This window comes from Dipodomys merriami, unplaced genomic scaffold (assembly GCF_024711535.1).
Source record: "Dipodomys merriami isolate MVZ:Mamm:240054 unplaced genomic scaffold, mDipMer1.0.p SCAF_1313, whole genome shotgun sequence".
In the NCBI taxonomy this organism is placed as follows: domain Eukaryota; kingdom Metazoa; phylum Chordata; class Mammalia; order Rodentia; family Heteromyidae; genus Dipodomys; species Dipodomys merriami.
The window spans coordinates 132,848-149,719 of NW_027202620.1; the positions used below are offsets into that span (position 1 = coordinate 132,848).

The 16,872-nt window shown below is 36.1% G+C and overlaps 1 long non-coding RNA gene and 1 pseudogene across 1 annotated transcript; both read right to left on the reverse strand.

Annotated features, from left to right (window-relative positions):
- Positions 1-2,064: 2,064 nt before the first annotated feature.
- On the reverse strand, positions 2,065-2,164 carry LOC138825014 (U6 spliceosomal RNA; annotated as a pseudogene).
- Positions 2,165-4,539: 2,375 nt separating this feature from the next.
- Positions 4,540-15,909, reverse strand: LOC138825012 (uncharacterized). The gene is made up of 3 exons (XR_011371278.1): positions 15,637-15,909; positions 9,554-9,604; positions 4,540-4,739 (listed from the first exon to the last, which is right to left on the reverse strand). It is a non-coding gene; the product is annotated as an uncharacterized lncRNA (long non-coding RNA).
- Between the last annotated feature and the right edge of the window lie 963 nt (positions 15,910-16,872).

Below are 16,872 nucleotides of genomic sequence, written 5' to 3' on the forward strand. Positions count from 1 at the left end.
GACGAAAAATAAATAAATAAAAATAAAATTAAATGGAAACAAAAGTTAATAAGGAGCAAAACAAAGGGAATTGTCACACGTTTCTTGTTGTTGAATATAATATGAATTGTGAGAATCAGTTTGGCAAAATCATCTCTACTTTAACAAAATGGATAATAACTATTAAATCCAATTCATCTATTTGCCCTTATTGTGCATCCTCACACATGAGTGTCAAAATCAAACCACGGTTTCTGCCTTCGTATTTAACTCACCTGTTATAAGTTAGAGGATAGATGAAGTAATCAAATAAAGATTAAAATAATAGTAAGTGAGGCTATGAGTTAGAGCTGAAAATGATTTTAAATATGATAATAGCTAATTAAATTGCATATTTCTTACCTTTACACTATTGTCATGTCCCTCATTCCCACATTAGAAAAGTACATAGAAAGTTCTCACTAAACGCATTATCCTGCCCATGTAATTGTAACTCCTCTGTACAGTATGTTCACAAATAAAATTAAATTAAATTTAAAAAAATAAATAAAAAATAAATAACCAAAAAAAGAAAGTTCTCACTAAATAATATGTACAATTATGAAAAACACTATTGAAAAAATATGGGCACCATGTGGTTTTAGCTTATTGTGACCTGTAGGGGGTAGTGTGTTTTTGAGGATTTGCAATACGTTCTAATGGAGATGAAGAGAGGGATGTGCTTATTCTGGAAAACTGGCTAGAAGATTGTTCCCAGAAAGATAGTGATGAATTCTTCCAAAAGGTTACAGTAAAATCACTTTCACAACCATGTTCACTGCTGCACTATTCACTGTAGAAAACTTAAGGAAACAGCCCAGATGCCCTTTGGCAGAGGGATGGTTAGAGAAAGTGTGGCACATATACACAACTGTATTGCACCCATCCATTATGAAGACTGTTACATTATTTGCAAAGAAATGGATAGATCTAAAAATATGTTAAGTAAACTAAGTCAGAGACACACACACAAAGGACCCATGTTCTGTCTCATATTTGGAAGATAGAACTTTATACAAGTTTTCACAACAATATCAACCAAAGCATTCTATTTGCAGAGAATTTAAAAGGTGTATTTTCTTATAAAATTGAATTTTTAATCCAACAAAATGAATACCAGGAAACTATCATTTAAGATATGAGGGGAATTCAAAGGGAAGGATTAAAAAGAGTTATGGAGGAAAAGAGTGAAGGCATAATATTCAATACAGATAGTATGACAGTAGAAAAAATTAAAGTGGGGTGAGATTTGGAAGGGTGTGGTGAATTATGTAAAGATCCATTGTACTTAAAAACTGATTTGTTGAATGGAAATTCACTTGTACAATTATTTAAGATAATAAAAATATAATTAAAAACAATGGAGACACTTTATCTTAAACTGTGTTCTCTTAAACCATGAGTCAATATAATAGTTTCCTCCTTAGAAATGTTCTTTGCAGGTATTTTCCTCACAGTAACAGAAAAGTGATCAACACAATGCATATCAATACATTACATTGCACATCATAAAGAGACACACTATAAATTCTATTTCCATCTCTTTTAAAAATAAAATTTTTTGCTCTATAAATTGATCAGAGGCATGGATTTTGTGACTAGTTAGTTCATTGCACATGTCTCTCTTCCTCTCTCTCTTTCATGGTTCTCATAGATAATATGATTGCTCCATAATTATCCTAACTTATTTTGCTTTTATATTTTTGGTTGCATCATTTCACTTTCTGCTCTGCCATTTCCCAAATCATTTACATAGAAGGTATTATTTCCTATTTTCTCATTCCTAGAATAAGCTGCACATGAAGACACCATTGGTCCTCATTTTCAGTCTGTACCTTTTAATACACAGGAAAATCTTTCCTCTGCTTTCTATCAGTTCTCTACTTTCCAGTTAGAATAATTTAGAATAGTAAAAATGGAAAAAGAGAAAATAAATCATTGTGAAAAGACTAACTTTTAATTATATGAATCGCATGTGTTGTTACACTTGTATTTTTGTAATCAACTTTTTAATAACTGTTTTTCATTTCTTGCATCTGAAGGATGAAAAATATGGAATACTTAGCATATTTTCATATCATCCCTGTCCAAGTGGCATGTTAATCTCTATATTGTTGTAATTTATGTATACGTGCTGCTGAAGCATGTAGTATCCTGTAAATTTAAGTAGTTAATGATGTAATCTTTATACAGGCATATATCCTTGGTTGCCTATTTTTAACAAGGAAACCTTATTGTTACTAACAATGCTATTGATCTTATTTCTCTGAAATTCTGTGTATAGTGGAAAAAACATATTGTTCGGTAGATTGCTCACACTTGCAATTATTTGCCAATGACTATTTTAAGTCTTTTTCATTTTAAATTTCATCATATTTTGTAGCCTTTATAGCTAGGTTCAAAGATATGGCTTTTCAAGTACTTATTTATCAACTGAGTTAGCTTTGTGGAGCTAATGGATTCAAAGTAAGCCTTGCTGAAGAGCTACTTCTAAACTTTTGCAGCTTAAAATTTCCCAAATGAGGTCTTACTGGCACAAATGTCTACTGACCTTTTACCCTTCTTCCATGTAGTAACAGACCAACCAGAATATCTTACCCTGACAGCAAAGATTATCTTACTGGAAAAAAAAAACTAATCATAGTTACAAGGGATCATAGAGAAATAAACAGTTCTGAGTAGAAAGTATTTTATCAAAATATAATTGTTTATTATACCTACCATTTCAAAAGTAGCTAAAGCCAAGAAGGTGAAAAAAAATTGTTCTTATGCATGATTACCTAATGTCCTGTCCTGTCTACCATCCAATCAGGCAGGAACTTACACTACTGAATTTCTACCGCCAAATATTTCCATAGCTCCAGGAGAAGTCCATATTTTTCCTTGATATTAGGCCTTAAATTGGTAATGTTTTAATCACAGTGTTTCCTCTTGCCTCTAGGCTGTAAATCTACAAATGGTAAAGCTTTAGGTCTAACTCTACCAAACTCTGAGGTAGAGATAATGGAATAATACTGTAAAACAGAGTTGCCTTTGATACCCTAACCACAACAGAACAATGAAAAACATTTCCTTAGATTACATACAGTTATATATTTTATATTTATATGTGCTAATTTTATGTTTCACACAATGAAACTTGCTAGAATTAATCGATAATTTGACAAATAATTTGATATTTATTACAATAAATAGATAGGAATATAAATAATTAGGTTTAGAATATTTATTAGAATATAAGAAGTATCAATGCAATGTCTTCGATATAAACTTGTGATACCTTCTAAGTGTTCTTAGTCTCCTGAATTCACATGGTAAAAGAAAATGTTGTTTTCCTTTAATCTGTAAGGGATTTTACTCTGCTGCTCTGTATATTGTTTTAACTCGCTGGACTCAGAATGGTTTTCCCCATATTTCTGATCATACCCAAATTTTGCTGATATGATGTCCAAAAGGTATTATTCTTCTACAGGATCCACGCGTCCTAGGATCCTAGGTCCTAGTTATCTGTATCATCAGATAAGAAGGGCAAGTATTCACACCTAGGCCCATGCCACATGCCAACAGAAAGTAATTGAAGACTCATCTCAACTCCTCATTTCCTATAATAATTCAGGGCCCCAATTACACAGGATTTAGCAGTAAGCAATTGTGAAATGCAAGGCAACTTAAAATGAAAGATGAGATCACAAAATCTGAGAGAAACTACTGTAATTCACACTTTCAATTTACAGATGACCAGCCCATATTAGTGAACAAGATCACAAATGTCACAAGAATATTTTTAATACCCCTCTCCTAATGATTAATGAAAGATTTCAGTCCAGTATAAGTAGGCCAAAAAATAGTTCCTGGAAGGATAGATCCATAATTTTTCTACCAAGGATAGGAAAACTTGACTTAGAAGTCAAATATAATTCAGAAAAACATGCATGCCAGCAAGTGCTTTACCACTGAGTCACCTTCCCAGCCCCTCAAATAAACTTTTTAAAGGCACATTCGCCAAAATGACATTTGACAATTATATACTTAGTAACAAAAGTTTTTCAAGTGGAAGGAGCAAGTTACAATAGAGTTGATTTATTATCCTGCACTAATACCAAACAGGTTCAACCATTCCTTAAATTATAGAAATAGTAGCCCCGACCATTTGTGTTGTTCAGTAGATGCCTTCCAGAAATGTGTTACCTAGATCAGCCTCCCATATTTCAAGCCTAAACATTAGCTAATAAAGTAAATTTCATCAAATAATAAAGTACATTTTAAAAGATCACGAATAGTTGCATTATCATGTTGTTTGATGTTTTCCTTAAGAAATATGACTTTAAGTCTTGAATATGGGTACTCATGAGAGATGTGACAAACATAAAATCTGTCTTCTATTTCTATCATATTCCTCCACAGTAATAAATTTTAGTTTTCTTCTTTTCCCAAAAGTTATACGTAGTAGAGAATATTATCCCATGTAAAGTAAAATAATCACAAACCATTGTACAAAGCCATTTATAAAAACTGGTAGTTAGGAAAACATTCTAAGCCATTTTTAAACTTTCTTGTTGAATAAAGATTAATCTTCCAAATGGATGAGAATAAAATCATGTCTAGGTGCTTCACGTCTCCAGTCTTGCAAATTGTTATTGCAGATGAATTAATTATGGAAATATAAGCTGATATCAGTTCAAGTATATGCAGGATTGAAATGCCATAGAATGTATATAAACCTGTCAAAGTATGAACAGACAGTTTAACAGAATGACTATCAAGAAGTTGAAACCAGAGAAGAATATTAGTAAAAACAGAATGAATGAAAAATGAAAAAGTGGCAAGCACAACTAGAATACTCAATGTACACATGTGATAAAGGAAGTGGTAAATCTGAAATAAATCTTGGAGAAGGAGTTGGTTGAGAATGATAGAAGGAGTGACTCTGATCCAGGAGCATTGGACAATTACATGGACATATTTAATTGTAACACAATTGCACAACCTTTTGAAATTTATTTAAAAGCACAACAAAAATCAAACACATAAAAATCACAACCAAACAGCAAACTCTACAGAGTATGAATATGATCTCTCAAAATATTAAATAGTTAATCAAGGGCAGTATGTGAAAAGCAAACCAACTGTTCAAAGAGGGCAGTTTGGGGTAGGGGAGAATTTTGAACAGATTTAAATAGATTGTCTAAGGTTATAAATCACCTACATCTGCAGCAAATATTTTCTAATGGGAGATCTTTGTCTGAACTGGATATTCCAGTCCTGAGATACATTTGATAGCTGGTGAATATAGAATGGAAGAAACAAGATCAAAACCCATTACTCTGTTGGAGAGAAAACAGTCCTCTATGTTTTCTCTCATCTCTCTTTACTACTCTTTTTCATACTTTTCAGTCAAGTGATTTTGAATTATATCTTTCCTTCTTTGTTCTGGCAAAATAATCGGTCAAAGTAATTCACTAAAGATTATTTCCCATTTTTTCTATTATGCTTTTTATTTGTCCAAGCGAGTCCATTAAACTTCCCTCTTGAATTTGGTTGCCACGAAAACCCAACATCTATGATAATGAGGACAAACTCTCAGGTAAAACCTTTTCTCCAAAAAACCAGTCCAAGAAGCTGTGATCACAAATATTTAGCTATACTGTTTTTTCTTTTACCTTGAAAGTATTCTTATGTCTAAAGTGCCCACAAAAATAAGTACTCCACCACTTTTTGGTTCAATTACTTCTAACCTCAAAGATATAATTTGCTAACAAGATGCTTAGAGGAAAGCGAAGAATACTCCACTTTTATCTTCTCACTTAAGATTCTCGTTAGATACCATATCAGGAACAGTGAAGTTATTCTTTTCAAAATTACTTCAATAGATTATTTTTCTCTTGGTCTTGCATTTGCTTAACAAGATGTATGGAGAAGAATAGAGTTAAATCACCGATACCTTGGATGACAGTGTCTGTTACAAAGGACAATACTTCGATGACCTATTTCTATGTCCTCCTCTTAGCTCTTACCTGATTTCCAATTAATCACAGCTTCTTGGGTTAAAGTCTAGTGAAGTGGAAGGACTATAAGACCTCTCCCACTGCTACGTCTTCATGGTTTCTCTTTTAAAACTATTTTATTTGGATGTGGAACTTATTTTTATGTCTTCATTCGATCTAGTGTGCATTGAAGTGAGACAAATAGGCTCTGTAAAACCACTTTATGTAGGTAAAATATTAAGACAATCTATTTTAAAAAGTTTTGGCCTCCCTCCATTGCTGAAGCTAATATGCTTAGCTAGGGCTTCGAAGAATACTGTTTTCTTACTTTTTCCATTTGCTCTTCTTTTCTGATCCCAAAACTTTTTGGCTTATGTAATAAGAGAAGTCTTCACAGTCTCATGTTAATAATGATATTATATTTTTGAGCCACTTAGAAATGCGAAATCATTTGTTTGAAGTATCCAATCAGATTTTTTTCTGTGTTTCAGTGCTTTATATGCAAAGACATTGTGGAAAGTATTATAAACAGAAAAGTGTAAACCCAATATCTTCTTTCATTGTGGAGGGCACTTTCCCCTAAACAGTTTGCACACAATTATCTTTTTCAGAGAATTACTGTTTAGTAAGTAAAGGTCAAATCACAATTTTGATGTCTTTTTTTTTTTTTTTTTTGTCGGTCATGGGGCTTGAACTCTGGGCCTGGGCGCTGTCCCTCAGCTCTTCAGCTCAAGGCGAGCGCTCTACCACTTGAGCTACAGCGCCACTTCCGGTTTTCTGGTGGTTTATTGGAGATAGGAGTCTCATGGTCTCTCCTGCCCAGGCTGGCTTTGAACCGCGATCCTCAGATCTCAGCCTCCTGTGTAGCTAGGATTACAGGCGTGAGCCACCAGCGCCCGGCTTTGATGTCTTTTTTTAAAGAACTTTGAATTTAAATTCCACTACAACCTTGTTTCACACAGTAAGAGTATATTTTTTGGGTAAGGAAAATTCTTAAGGTAACCTACAGGATTTACAGCAAGGTTTGTGAGGTTTGTCTGTTTAGTGTGAAAAAGAGCCATCTTCACCCACATCACTCCCTCTCAGCTAAGTCTCCATGGATTTCTTTGCATGAAAGCCTATTCTCCCAGGCAATTTTATTTTTTTTAATAGGCTAAGTTGTTAAAAAGTTTGAACAATTAAAATTTACCTGTCATAACTTTAAAACTCTTTTGAAATTCCTTTAACAGAATCGCGAATTCACCAATCCTAATTCCATCTTTACCATATTAAACAGTTAAATGTTGTTTTCATGATATCATGTCCATGCAACTATTATTTTCCAGGGCCTTTGTTATGTTATATATATGACCATATATGCTGATGCTAAGCAAAATAAAATCCAAGATATGGAAACAGAGATTTTTATTTGCGGTTGTTGTTTTTAATGTACTATGTGATTTCTATTTTCTTTTGACATTTTTCCCTATGGTTTATTCCCTGCTGTTTTTGATTTGGATACCCTGTGTACTGGTATACATTTACCTTAATTACGGAAAGGAATAGGAACAACAAAATGGTGAGAAATAGGACAAAGGGCAAACCAATGCAATAACAATGCTCTCAAGACAATATGATGAAAATGTACATTACAACTTGTGAGGGGTATTGTGGTGACGGAAAACTGAGAAAAATGAGAAAGGGGATAACAAGTTTGAAACATTATGTATTCACTACCTTACAATTACTGTAACTCCACTGTACATAACTTTGACAAGAAAATTAAATTAAATAAATAAGCTACATGAAATAAAATTTCACTGTATTGGTATAGTAAATATTATTATTTTTTAGTAACTTTTAAAAATCAATACTATTTGGCATTAAATTTGAATTAATTACACCTTTTTAATCAGAGGGCCATCAACTTGAATGTTATCCAACTAGACAATATTTTCACAATATACTTGCCAATATTTTGAAAAAAGAATAAATTTAAACTTTCTCATACAAAAACAGTAAACAGTTTCATTCAATGGAAACCCATAACTTTTAAAAGTAAATAAGTTGTTAAGAGGACAGAATATATGTGTTCTTCAAAATTCCTATGACTAATATCTACTCATTTTCAAATTCTGAACATTCCTACCTGAGAGATTCAAAAGAATACCTGTTTGCATGTTATGTAATTCTGCAATAGATTCATATTCCAATGGGTTGCTACAGATTGAGAAATAAACAGAAAAATAGCCACATTCTGGTAAAGGATAAAACTATGAAGCATCTGTAATAATTAATTTTTCAAGAGTAAGCAATTGTTTATCAGGGTAAGCTATTATTTATGTGACCATCAATCCGAAGACTTATGCCATAAAGTCATCATACCCCAACAGTTTCCAAGGTGTAGGGTGCACCTCAAAGGTTCCCTTAATTTACAACACTAATAGCTTATCTTTATTGTGAAAAATACTACACCTCTGCTAATGTGATGCCCTCCATGTTCTGGAAAGAACACCACAATAAACTGTGTTGCATCATTTTCCCACCCCTAGTATTCTTGAGATCAGACCATTTGCAAATATTATTTATATTTATACTTTTTTAATTACCATAGATATTCAGGATGCTAAGAGCGCAATGTTACAGTTCAAAGCAAACCCAGGCAGGAAGGTTCCTTAGATGCTTATCTCCAATAAACTTCTCAGCAAAAGCCAGACACAAGTGGCACTGAGATTGAAATGGTAGGGCACAAGCCTTGAGCATGAACAGGCTCAGAGACAGTGTCCAGGACCAGAGTTCAAGCACTAGGACAAACCAATAAAACAAAAAAATGAAAACAAACCCCCAATCTTGCATTTTTCTCATTGTATACAGAGGCACATAATTAAGGGAATTGCTTCCTGTGTTACATAGGTAGAAGAAAAAGATGTCACACAATTATTCTCCTCATACTATGTTATACCAAAGCTTCAAAAAATTGCTTTTGATAAATTTATAAATTAATATCATGCATTTCTTGGCAACTCTGTCTACATTATTCACATTATCATTTTATACATGAATTGTTGGAATTATCTATTAACTAATTTCTAATTATATCTCTCTTGAAAGAATATTCTAGGCAAGTAGACCGCAAGAATCATTTGTGAATTTGTCAATTAAACCCTCTATTTAAAAATAATTTTGGGGCTGGGAAGGTGGCTCAGTGGTAGACTGCTTGCCTTACAGGCATGAGGCCCTGGGTTCGATTCCTCCACACCACATAAGCGAAAAAACTCAGAAGTGGTGCTGTGGCTCAAGTGGTAGAGTACTAGCTTTGAGCTGAAGAGCTGAGGGAAAGTGTGCAGCCCCAGAGTTCAGGCCACACAACTGACAAAAAAAGAAAAGAATTTTGAAATATCTAATAGAATATGAAATTACAAACAAAACCAAAATATTTATTTTAAATCTCAATTCTAATTTAGCAACATTTACAAAGTCCTACATTAGATAAACTTTGCTATTTCTCCAGGCTTAAGCCTTTGTAATCCTTCATCATTTCTTTGGAATCCAACAGAATGATGATTACTTACTTTCTCAAATTTTGGAAGGTAATCATGAGTCATTTTGCATCTAGGAATGTTCTGTAATGGAGAGAGAATTTAAAACACAAGTGAGGATTATATATGAGTTGCATTTCAATAGGAAACTTGACTTCGCAAAAAATGACAAAATTAGCCCAGCATTCCAACTGTGTATTCCTTTCTTGTTTGCTTTGTTTTATTAAGACAAAATTATACTACCTGGTCCAGGGAAGGTATCACTATGTAATTCCACTCTCTAATCTTCTGTTTTAGTCTGAGTGCTAGAATTCTAGGCTTATATCACATTGCCCTGCCATAGTTTCTTGTTGTATTTAATCTAAATACAGATTACCAATTCTGAATTTCTCCAGTGATATTACCCACTACACTGCTCAGACTGTTCCTGTACAATTTTCAAACATTTTCTAACATTTGACACAGGATATGAACATTTTCAGATGCACCTGCGGGGTCTCTGATTCATTCCTCAATGGATCCGATACCTTTAATAATGATTACTTGACTCTCTTACTATCTCTGGTCCCTACCTATGTAATATTCTCAAATACTTTTGAAAAAAGTAACTTGAGGACTTTCTAATATTAAAAATTATCACATAATTCTAGTCTTACTCAGGACATATTTTCTATTGTTTTGTAATTTTTCTACATATTATGAGAGTCATTTCATTTGTGCATTTGTGTGTGCACATATAAGTGCCTCTGTGTTTATGTGTATGTTTATATATATGTACACAAAAGCCTCAAGCTCTTATTCATAAATCTTGCTCATGACTGGTATTCCATCACCTGAGCCATTCTTCCAATACAGCTTTTGGCTCCTCAATTATAGGTACTGTTGCAAAGACTGTTCTAGCCTAGCTGGTTGCAAACTGAACTTCCCAGACTCCATTACATTCTTAGGTTTTATTTCTCCAGAAGTATCAACTTTTAAGCTATAAACATTTTTGTGAGTGTAAAGTCTATGCTGTAGCCGAGATTTTTAACTCAAGAATTCAAATAAAGATAGATTAATATACCCATTACATATCCTGAGTGTACACTGTTAGAAATGTGATCGTAAGCTGAGTGGTGGTGAGATCTGAGGATTGGGGTTCAAAGCCAGCCCGGGTAAGAAAGTACTGGAGACACTTTTCTGCAATTAACTACAAGAAAACTGGAAGTTGCACTGTGGATCAAGTGGTAGAGCATTAGCCTTGAGCTGAATAGCAGAGGAACAGTGCCCAGGCCCAGAGTTCAAGTGCCAAGACCACCACCAACAACAATAAATATATAAGGAAAGAAAAAGAAATATCATCTTAGCCAGCAGTTCATTGCTAGTATAAGCCCTGTTCTCTCAAGATGGATTTTTTTTCCATTTAAGTCCATGCTTTTATATCTGACTTGCATTGGAACCAGAATTATACTTCCATTATACTTTCTACAGAGTTGTGTGATTAGCAAGTGTGATTTAGAAAGGGAGTGGCTTCATACTTCGTGTTCCACCTAGGAGTAATGCTTTCTCTACATCACTCCCATAAATCTACATACTGGACTTGGCTTTATTGTTTCAATGTTGTCTTATTTGTAGAGTCTTCTATAGTGTATTGAACCCATATACTTTAACACAGAACTTCTCTTTCTCCTATTATTGCTATAGTTTCCCTTACTGTTAATTCATATACACGGGAAATAATGTGCTGTACATACACTCACAAAAGGAATGATCTGAGAACCTTCTTCCCATTTACAATTCACTTTAATTTACAGAGACCTTAAAAAGTTTGAACTCAATATACTCATGGATAATATATTTATAAGCAATATAATTTTCATATTTTCTCTTTACTAAGTTTTCTCTGAAACACGTGTTACCTCATGTCCAAAGGTGTCCTTGTGTTATTTCAGTGAAGCCAGTAAACATTTATTATACCTCAAGCAGCACCATCAATTGTTACTGGAAGTAATGGTAACTGGATGTGGAAACTGATCCCAGGAGAGGAATGGAACATAGAGGAATGACAAAGTTCAAGTTAACTTGTGCTTTCCTTTTTACTGTACAAGAAAAGAATCCCAAGGCTTGAAGGAAACTCTGTTCTTGACTTTTTCAAATATGTTCTTTACTCATATAAAACTTTTCTGTAAAGTTCTAGTTGAGAGTATTACAAAAATAATGTGCCATTTGAAAGCCATCATAGAACAAAAGGAAATAACGTTGTTTAAAAAGTGTTCTACTGCAAAGAAACAAAGACATGGAGGTTTAAAGTGCCTTATGGATGGATATTTCACCCCTGAGAGCTATCACCATTTGCAGGAGTCAGTTATCAATTTCTTTAGTCTGTCCTGAGTTCTCCAGAGCAATAAGGATTCCAGAAAAGCAGGATCCAGTGAGTATGATCACCAAAAGGAGCCTCTTTTCAAATGAGTACTCCTTTAAGGAGGATCCCAAAGAAATATCTGGGTTTTTTTGTTTGCTTGTTTGGTTCGTTTGTGCTGGTTCTGGGGCTTGAATCCAGAAGCTGGACCCTGTCCCTGAACAATTTTCTTTCCTGCCCACCTGCCCCCAAAGCTAGTACTCAACTGCTTGAGCCAAAACTCTACTTGTGCTTTTTTGGTGTTTAATTAAAAATGAATTTGAGAGACTATCCTGCCTGGGTTAGCTTTGAACTAAGATAGTAAGAAAGCTAAGTGACATCAACTGAATAGACTTCTCTTTTGAAATAACTAATATTTGATGAAATTTTTTGTAAAGCTAATATTTGACTATTTTTAAAAGTAGAGAATATGTCCAGCAAAGAAGCCATAAAGTAAGTAATTCAGCAAAAGTAGGTGCATTGAATCATTTTGGAATTTATTTTTCTGCTTGGGAAGATTATTAATTTTGTCATTCCTTTGGGGGAAACAAAGTCATCTTTCACTTTATTTGTTGGTCATGGGGCTTGAACTCTGATCCTGGGCGCTGTCCCTCAGCTCTTCAGGTCAAGTTGAGTGCTCTACTACTTTTGCTACAGAACCACTTCCGGGTTACCTGTGCTTAATTGAAGATAAGGGTCTCATGGGCTTTCCTGACCAGGCTGTCTTTCAACCACAATCCTCTGGTCTCAACATTCTGAGTAGCTAGTATTACAGGCGTGAACCACCAGCACCTGGCTCATATTTGCATTTATGTGCACTGAATGACACTATGTAGACAAACAATGGAAATTTGAACCAAATGATGCCATTGCAGCTTTTCAGAAAATTTGAGGTAGCAATAATATGTCCTCCTTTTCCATTCTGTTACATTAATGACTCATTAGCTATGGGATCCCTCCATTAACATCCTCTACCATCTGTATTGGTGTATTTAGTATCAGGAAATGTTCATAGAGAAATATAGAAAGACAGATTTTTAGAAAGCAAAGGATATCGAGTATGAAAGAACAGCATAGAGAGAGATACATTTATCACACAGAGATTAATAACTAGCCTAAGAGCTTTAGAATGCTAAAGGCAATGAGGAATAAGCCTAGTTGAAAACTAGTTCTTCAATAACCAAAATTGTTTTCTAGAACAATTTCTGGTATACCTTAGTTACTATCATTTATTCCTTCCATCTGGAGTTATTTTTTCTCTTGTGTCACAACTGTTAATTAGCCTCTGCCTTTTTTTGCAGTCACTGACCAAAAAGGTTTCCAAATGTCACTTAGATTACCCTTCTCTTTGTGATTAGCAGTGACCACACAAAATCCTGGAATCTTTGAATTTCCAGAATTAATCTTCACCTGAAATCTAAGCACATTACTGGCATTAATTGCTGTGACCTAATGACCTAATGAATTAGGGACTACTGTCAGGTTTCAGTTTGGAAGGAGCAATTATATATTCAAAGTAGGGATTCTTTATTTTGCATTTACTAGTTTTTTCTTTTATATTGTGAAAATACTGTACAGAAGGGTTACAATTACAGGGGCAAGATGAGTACATTTCTTATCAAGCATTGTATCCTCCTACTTTGGTTCCCCTTCTGACCCCCTCCCATCCTCCACCTGCCCCCAGACCCAATCCTCCTTCCCATCCCCCCCACCAAAGTTGTAAAGTTCGTTTTTGACATAACGACTTGCATATCTCATTGTTGCAATGGGTCCACCTGTATCCCTATTTAAATGACGTGTTTTTTCCCTTCCCCTCCACAAATTATATCATTATCAAGTACAGTGAAAGCAAGGGTTATACCCTGGGTGAGGGAAATACAAAACAACCAAGAAATAATTTATAAATGTGTTAGAAAAATATCACATGAAAGAAAAAAACATTTAAATACATATCTTAGGGTTCATTTCCCTAACAGCAACTTATCTGATCATTTCTGCTTGACTCAGACATACACTAGTTATTGCAAATAAGGGAAACCCAGGGCTTTTTTTTTTTCCTTCCTTCCTTCCTTCCTTCCTTCCTTCCTTCCTTCCTTCCTTCCTTCCTTCCTTCCTTCCTTCCTTTCTTTCTTTCTTTCTTTCTTTCTTTCTTTCTTTCTTTCTTTCTTTCTTTCTTTCATTCATTCTTTCTTTCTTTCTTTCTTTCTTTCTTTCTTTCTTTCTTTCTTTCTTTCATTATTTCTTTCTTTCTTTCTCTATTTTCCTTTCTTTCTGTCTTTCTGTCTTTCTTTTTTTGCTCAAGGCTAGCCTTCTACCACTTGAGGCACAGCACCACTTCCAGTTTTTTTTGTTTATGTGGTAATGGGGAATTTAACCCAGGGTTTCATGCATGTTAGGCAATCAATGTACCATGAAGCCACATTCACAAAGCCCTAAATGACTTTCTTAAGATGGCATTACATTTTCATTCCATAACTATATCATAATTTTGGCCAGGTGCTAGAAAATGATGTAAAAAACAATACAATACAGTAAGTCCAGGAAGGTTGGATGGAAAATGAATAACCATCATGGTCTAGCCAGGGCACAGAGGGGCTTACGTCATGGAGCTGTTTCAACAGTCTGAGCTAGACAGCTCCTGACCCACAGCCCACTTCCTGAATGAGAGGGCTACCTTGGGTTCCAGGCACATAGGGACACTGGGCCACCTCATCCAGAAAACATTCAACCAGTTACTATGTGAGAGACGAAGAAAGAAAATCAGAATTATGCTTAAGTTGGGTGCCAGTGGCTCAGAACTCTAATCTTAGCTACACAGGAGGCTGAGATATGATGATCATGGTTCATAGCCAGTCCGGGCAGAAACGTCTGTGGGACTCTTATCTTCAAACAACCACCAGAAAACCGGAAGTGCCCTCAAGTGGTAGAGCACTAGCCTTGATCTGAAGAGCTTGGGAACGGCGCCCAGGCCTAGAGTTCAAGACCCACAACTGACAAGAAGTGATTCCCACCACATCAAGTGGACTGAATAGCACCCATTGTCCCAAGGAGCATGGTAGAGAAGTCAGGCTGAGCTTCCTGTGACCTTGAGGTCATAAGTAGGTCACCCAGCTTCTCTGTGCATCTGTTTCCTCAGCTGAAAAACTCAACAGAGTGAAGGATCCCCTTCCTCATGGGGATAGAGTAATGATGAGAGCCATGTTTTGTTTCATAATCCCACACCTGTTGCACAATTAATAACAGACCCCACCTAAGCATTTTCCGGGTATCTTCCTGTCATATGCTCACAGAATTGCCGAGAACCTTATCTGAAGGATGCTCCCTCTGTGCCTAGCCATGCTCCACAGAACCCTCTGTATGAATCCCTTGTTTCCTCACAACTGTCCTCTGAGGAGACTGAAGTCTGATGGTTTCGGCACTATCCAGAACTTCATCTGTGGTCAAGAATCTGCTGGCATGGACTAAAAGTTTGGGATAATCTATCTAAACCAATAACTGAGCATGGCGCTACATGTCTACCATCCCAACTACAGAGGACCATGCTTGGTGGAGCATACCTGTCACAGATAGGAGGACCCCGATCCAGCACAGCCTGAGTCTCTATTCAGTCTCTTTCTCAGAAATGCCCAAGACAGAAAGGTGGCTCCTCAGAGCCAGGGAGAGGAAATAAGCAGGGGTCAGGGGGACCCCAGCGGAGTGTCTTTCCAGCGGCAGGGGTAGTGTTGGGGCAGCCACTCACCTGTGCTGCTCAGAGAAGCTGTTGGCAGCTGTGACAGGTGGGAAGAGCAGTGATGGAGGTGGCATTGTGGATACATGGGCCCAGAGCAGAAGACCAGGGGCAGGGACCTGGTTGGGGCCTTATGACTGCTGGAGTGCTCCATTGCCTGAGGTTTGAAACCCAGCACCGCAAGAAGTGGGGAGGGAGGTGGGGCGCTGGTGGGAGCATCAATTTCCTACTATACTCCAAACTCTCCTCAAGTCTCTTGCTGATCACTCAACCACCTCTACCTTCCTCAACTTCTGGTAGTGTTGTAAACAAACAGAGGGAATCCTGGTGCTCCCCTGCATCATGGAATGCGGGCGTGGTCACCATTCTTGTATCTCATTGGTCAGAAAGGAACATGAAAGAATGGGGGTGTGGCTGTAATCCTGTGATGCAAGCAGTATGGGCAGAGCAAGATGACAGCGGCTCGCCTAGCCTTTTGTCCCAAGGAACTCTGTCCAATGCAGTTGGGGACAAAAGAGTAACCTGCTTTAGCTGGATGGCTGCACAGATTGTTGTGTATGTCTGTTTGTTGCCAATCCTGGACCTTAAACTCAAGATCTGGACACAGTCTGTGAGCTGCTTTTGCTCAAGGCTGGCCCTCCACACTTGATATGTTGGCACTGAAGTTGGAAAGGAGTCTCAAGAACTTTCTTGGCTTGGGTGACTTTGACCATGATCCTCCTTTCATAGCTTTGTAAGTATCAAGGAGGACTGCTGAGATCCACTGGTACCTGCCTAATCATTGGTCTTGCTGATGTTCTTGGACAGACTGGTGAGTACCCTATTCTCGCAGTGAAATGGTGGGAGCTGGGGCCCACAGTTCGAATCGTGATCCTGCCACCTCCAAATGGCAGGAGATCCTAAGAAACTTGTTTCTATCTATATGATACCCAATGGAATATTATGTATGTCATGATTGAATGGGCAGTTCTTGAATGATTCTATGATAAAATTATACACAATTATATTATAGGACACTAATCAATTTTAGTTAATACTTTATTAAGCATTTAAACAATCAAATTCATAAAATGGAGGCATAATGAAATACCTAAGAATTGGGCCAATCATACTATAAAGGTTCCATTATTTTTCTGCCAGGACTGGGATTTGAACTCATGGTCTGGTACCTATGTTGCACTGTGTGGGAAGTGGAAGCTTGCCTCCTTCTTGTCAAGAAATTCAAGTCTGTTCCTTAGGCCTGATATC